The sequence below is a fragment of the Myotis lucifugus genome, unplaced genomic scaffold, assembly GCF_000147115.1.
Source record: "Myotis lucifugus unplaced genomic scaffold, Myoluc2.0 scaffold_254, whole genome shotgun sequence".
NCBI classification, from domain to species: Eukaryota; Metazoa; Chordata; class Mammalia; order Chiroptera; family Vespertilionidae; genus Myotis; species Myotis lucifugus.
In genome coordinates, this window is record NW_005871302.1 from 1,216,022 (window position 1) to 1,222,316 (window position 6,295).

Below are 6,295 nucleotides of genomic sequence, written 5' to 3' on the forward strand. Positions count from 1 at the left end.
TCTTATCTCAAGAAATTAAAGCCCACAGCTCCTGCCACAATAAGTCCATTTACACGCAATAAGGTTCCCTTTCCACCTGAACTGTGCTAATTGGTGATTAACATTTGGGTATATCCAGCGCTGTCTGGAGCCTGCCCACGGGTAGGTGCCTTAAGTGCCCCCCTTTGTACTTCCCCCTCCCCCCGTTTTGGGCCCAGGGCCCAGTATTCTTCTACCACCCCTACACCCCCCATTTCTTTTGCTGGTGTCCTCAGTCAGAAAGGGTGCCCTCAGGGAGGGCAGACTTGGGGAGGGTGCACTAGCTGGGGAAGGAAGACACTCAAAGGCAATAGGCTACTTCTGGTGGGAGAGGGTGGGGTGCAGCCATTTGAACCCCAGCTCTGGCTAGTGGCCTATAGCGTTGGCCATGTGGCAGTGTCCCCGTTGCGATACGTAGGAGGGTGTCCCAGCTGGCTGGGGGGAGACTGGGACATGAGGGCAGTGGACGGAGGGAATGGGAAGGATGGAGGTTCCCTGGTGGAGCTGGGGGAGCTGAGCACTTACACTCAAGCTGGCTTTCTTCTTGGGGGCAGGGGAGAGCAGCGAAGGAGGCCCACTTACCCCGTGGGAACTTAGAGGGAGATGGAGCAGCTACAACTCTATTATCTATAAAGGTTTTTGAGATCTAATCCTGTCTCTTCAAATGCCCTATCTCCTATCCAAGAGAAGTCTGTGGTCCTGTCTCTGCCGTCAGACTGGGGACCCTAAGGCCATGCTGAGCCGATCCTTCAGACGGGAGGGCTCTCCAGGCCTGGGGCTGGTCTCCCTGACAGACAGGGGGCTCTCTGAGCACAGGGGTGTGAACCAGGTGTGTGCGCAGGGGCTGCACCTTCTCGGTCCTCCAGAGGCATCCTGAGGCTGAGGCTGGGTCTGCCCCTCAGACCGAAGACTCGCGGGGGTGCTCCCTCTGCCTCTCTCCAAGTCCTTGGCGCATGGCTCTGTCCACAGGGGCTCAGCCTAGCCAGCCCAGAACTCAGACTGCATTGTGGGTAGGTCCCCAAAGCCTTCTTTCCTGGCTCTCCCTTCTCCACTGGCCGTGGGTACTGGGAGCCGTCACCACTGAGCCCCTGCTCTGCCTGGTAGCTCCAGGGCCTCGTAAAGGCCACTTTCTTTCCAGGTGAACGCCCCTGCCTGGGGCAGCTTCAGCGTGAGGTTAAGTGCTTGTGTGGGATGAGAGGTAACTGGGCCGGGAGGGCCACTCACCTCTGCTTCCCAGAAACCTTGGCCGCCCACCACCCATCTCCCACCACCGAGAGGAACTGCGCTCTGGGCAAGCTCTCCCAACCCCGTCTCCCAGCGACCCACGGGCAGAGACGAGACGTCCATTCAGACTCGGCCTCCAGAGGTTATGTGGGGGCTGCTTGTGATCCTGCTTCCTGTTGAACACACACTGAAGGGGTTTGTGTCAAGACCCCAGAGGCAGAGGATATCCAAGAAGGGTGGGCAACGCTTCCTAGTTTGATGCCCAAACCAGAGTCAGGAAGGTACTGTGATGGGTCCTGGCAGCCGCGAGCCCCGCCTCGTTTGCTGTGGATTTGTTTTTGGGGGGTGGGCTGCTCAGGCCAGTTGTGCTTTTTTTTTTTTTTAATCCTCACCCAAGGATATGCTTTTTATTGATTTTAGAGAGAGGAAAGGAAAAGGGAGAGAGAGAGAGAGACATCAATGTGAGAGAGAAGCATCGATTGGTTTGCCTCCCATATGGGTCCCAACTGGGGGATCGAACCCGCAACCCGTCGGATCAGGGAATGACGCTCCAACCGACAGAGCCACACTGACCAGGGCCCAGTTGTGCTTTCAGTCCCCACCTACCCCCTCTTGGAGGAGACCTTTCTGCAGCCCCCCTCCCTGTCTCCTTTGATCTCTGGCTCTCATGCCATGCAGTGCAGTGGACAGACTAGGGAGAATGTGGCCTGGGCCCTTGTGGGGAGAGGGATGTGGGGAGGACCTGGGGAGGAGATCAGAGAAAATGCCAAACTCCCAGGGGAGCTCCCCCCACCCCCAGGGCATATTGGGAGGCCAGGGAATGGCAAATGCAGCCTTGACAAGTTTTTGGGGATGAAAAGGGCCTTCTGGACTTGATCAAATTCGTTCAATAAACCCCACTGGCAACTTGGCCAGTCCATTCATGCCACAGTGAGAGACGCGCCCTGCGGCCCCGGTGTGCAGAATTCAGTGCAGTGTGGGCGGGGTGGGGAGGGGAAGCTCAGGAGGTGGCAGAGCCCCAGTCTATTTCCAGGATGTGAGGGGTCAGAGAGGACCCCCTCCAACCAGCCCAAAGCCCAGATACGAAGGCTGAGGGCCCAGGCAGTTAGAGCGAGTTGGGGGGTGGGGGTGGGGCTGCCCAAGGAGTTCCCGGAGTCAGGAATGTGTGCAGGAAGGGGTGATGGCAGGACTGTTGCAAGAGAACCCAGGGTCCTGCTTCTCATACCCTCTGGCTTCTTAGTTGAAGCCCCAGGAATGAGAACTGGAACAGCAGGAGAGCCTTGGGGTTTAGGACTCTTCCAGCTCCAGGTGGTGAGTCACTGCCCCCACCCCCACCCTGGCCTGTGGACCACCGCAGACATTCCAGCCCCCCCTGCAGCCAGGGCCGGGCTGACTCACACACTGGCCACAACCTCCTGCGTGGACTCTGCTTTTGAAGTCCAGTTGGTCTTCAGGCTCCCTGACTGACTCAGAAGGCAGCCATCCTCCTCTGATCTCTCTTAAAACAGGTGGCAGAGTTGTTCTCCTTCAGAGGAAACAGGTGACAGGAACCCTCTTTGTCACGTCATCTGGTCTCTCCTGATTCTTAGAGGGACGTCCGGTAGCTTTCCGCCCCAGTCGCATCACAAACAGTCATGGTCCCAAACATTTTTGCCAGCCCCAGCCCCAGTGCTCCTCAGGTAAAGATACTCCCCAGCAGGATCTTCAAGAAAGAGTACACCACCCACAGCTTCTCTTGACCATCTGCTACAAGGGATCCGTTTGGAAGTCCCCTCTCAGCTCTAACTCCAACCCCTCTTGCTGTTTTCAAAGGCGATTTTGTTTGCTTTTGTCAAGAAAAGAGCTCAGCTGTTAGTAGTTGCAGCCTAATCCCTGGGAGGAGAGCCCCAGTGAAGAGTTAGAACTGGGAGGGGTGGCCCAAAGGTTCTTACTTGACTTGCTGGGAGGGAAAGAATTGGTGATGCATTTAGGATAAAAGACCAAAGGGCTGGGACTCCCAGAGCGGGCAGCATTCCTGAGCCCTCTCTGTCCTGGGGGGAGGCGGGGAGGAGGGAGGGGGAGGGGAGCGCATCTCACAGAAAGGGAGAGGGTGGTGAGAGGGAGGGCTTTCCCTGCCTTTTCCTTGCATGGAAGGGATGGAGCAGTTTCCAGGGTCCCCAATGAATACCCCCCTTCTGGCCGAACACACACACACACTCCTGGAATGGGTGTGGGGAGGTCCTTCTGCAGCTTCAGAAAACATACCTCCCCCCCCACCCCCATTAATTAGGTTCGGGAGTAGCCTGATTGGTTGGAAAGAGATGAGTAGGAAGATTCAAGCCTAAACGCCACCCTCCCCCCACTCCTGAGTTAGTTCAACTTTGGTCAAAGCCCTTGCTCCCTCTGAGCCTTAGTTTGCCTGACTCTAACTGAGGCATAAGAAAAGGAACTCTTCCCTGCCTGCCTCACAGGTAAGTGTGACGTTAGTGTCTTGTTAACTTGTAGGCATCCTGCAAGTGTTGGCTGTTGGTTTTCTCTGGAATGATCTCCTCCGCCTCACTCTCAGGGAGGATTAAATAAGACGGAATAAAAAAGCCAGGCTGGCCCAGCCCAGCACCTGCCATAGTAGGAGCAAGGGCTTGGGATTCAGAACCACCTATGCTTGCTAGTAGGGTGATTAGAGCAACTCCTCTTTCTGTGCCTCAGTTTGCCTTTCTGTAAAATGGGTTCCCGCCTCAAATCATTGACCTGGGGAACTTGCATTGTATTACATTAGATCTTGATACATTAGTTACCTTTTGCTGCGTAACAAATGACTCCAAATGTTACTAGTTAAAAACAAGGAACGTTTATTATCTCAGTTTCTGAGGCTCAGGAATCTGGGAGTGGCTTAGCTGGGCGGTTCTGGCTCAGGGTCTCTCAGGAAGTTGCAGTCCGCTGTCCGCTGAGCTGCAATCTCAGAAGGCTTGTCCGGGGCTGTAGATCTTCCGAGCTCACTCCCTCCCGTGACTGCTCACCATGGGGTTTCTCACAGCAAGGGCAGGCACCTAAGACGAAAGCCTCCATGCCTTTTAAAACCTAAACCCAGAAGTGACATATGTACTGTTACTTCAGCTCCATGTCATTGGTCACGACTACACAGAAGGCGGAGGTCCTTGGGAGCCACCTTAGAGGTTGGCTACCGCATTTGCAGGGGTGGGCAAAAGGAGGTGTACGTGAAACATGGAGTTAACAAAGCTGTTGTGATGACCATAACCTGCATGTCTCTTCCCATACGAACAACTGTAAACCCACTTTGCCCACCCCTGTGCAATCTGCCCTAAAAAGTGTTGACCATCGTTGTCATTATTATAGAAGATGCTAGATTCATTACACATTTCTTCTCGTTGTCATAACCTCGGCCACTTAAAATCTATTTATCTTGGTGTCTTTCTCTCTGCAAGAGTGGGAACGGAGATGATTTTAGATACTGAAGACAGATAACGCCAGAAATTTCTCTGTTTTCCACAAATACCAGCGGAGTACAGATGTCAGTATGTCGCATTCCGAGAGACTAACTGATGGTGAGGCAGCAAATATTGTATGGGATATAATATACTAAAAAATGTTTAAAATTGTTTATCCAATGGGGGTGGGGGGGTGGGAATGACACAGAAGAAAAAAAAGAAAAGAAAAACAAAATGGTTGTTATCCGAAATTAAAACATCATGTACTCTTATTTGCCAAATCTGGCAACCCTACACGGAAAATTTATTTGTTTATTTTGAACATTTATATATTTTTATTTGGAAATGTTTATATCAGTACAGTGAAACTAAAATTTAAAGGACACTGGATGCCATTGGTTTGGATAGAATTAGTTTATTATAAAAGAGACATGGATACTTTCAACAATAAAGACTTATTTAAAAAAATAAATTTTAAAAAAAGGGACATGGAAATTATTTACATGATGAAAAATTTCAGAACTTCAGTGGGATGGGCAGTGGGATTGGCATCGCGGGATGCCATTTCAATAGTGATTTATTTCAGTCTGCATACTTTCCAAGAATGTCGGCATCTCTAAATAAGAAATAATCCTTGTCATCTAGAACTACTTTGGTGTCTCCATATTCTGGAAGAACTTTATCTCCAACTTTCACGCTAACTGGTTGAATCTCTCCACCCTTTCCTTTGAAGCTGGATTCAACAGCTACCACTGTTGCTTGCAATACGTTTCCTTGAGATTTTTCTGGAAGCACAATGCCTCTTTGGTTAGTTTCCACTCCTTTCAACTATTATTCAGTCAAATAGGGGAAGAAACTTTCTAAACATGTGACTTTGGCTGCCACGGTTCGTACTCTTCATGGAAAGCTTTTTATTTTTTAAAATTTTGTTTATTGATTGATTTTAGAAAGAGAGGGGAAGAGAGAAAGAGAGAGAAACATCGATTTGTTATTCGTTCCACTCATGCATTCATTCACTGATTCTTAAATGTTCCCTGATGGCGGATCAAACCCAAAACCTTGCTCCAACCAACTGCGCCACACTGGTCAGGGTTAAAATCCCAATGCCTCACTGCCATTCCCAGAGTCATTAGCCTGGAGATTTTTAAAACTTTTCCTTTTGAAATAATTTAGCCCCACCCGGGAAAGCTGGGTAGAGCCTTGTCCTGGTATGCTAAAATTGTGGGTCCCATCCCTGGTCAAAGCACATACAAGAATCAACCAATGAATGCATAAATAAATGGAACAACAAATTGATCTCTTTCTCTCTAAAAATCAATTTTAAAAAATTTAAAACTTACAGGAAAGTTGCAAAAATAATACAGAGAACTCCAATATACCCACAGGTTCAACAACTTTTCACATTTTGCCACTATGTTGTATCATTCTATTTTCTATCTTCTCAACATTTGAGAGTAGATTACATACATCATGTTTCTTTCTTTTTTTTTAAATATCTTTATTGATTTCAGAGAGGAAGGGAGAGGGAACGAGAGATAGAAACATTAATGATGAGAGAGAATCATTGATTGGCTGCCTCCTGCACATCCTCCACTGGGGATAAAGCCCATAACCCAGGCATGTGCCCT

The 6,295-nt window shown here is 50.1% G+C and overlaps 1 pseudogene; it reads right to left on the reverse strand.

Moving 5' to 3' along the window:
• Nucleotides 1-5,249: 5,249 nt before the first annotated feature.
• Nucleotides 5,250-5,535, reverse strand: LOC111827946 (annotated as a pseudogene).
• Between the last annotated feature and the right edge of the window lie 760 nt (nt 5,536-6,295).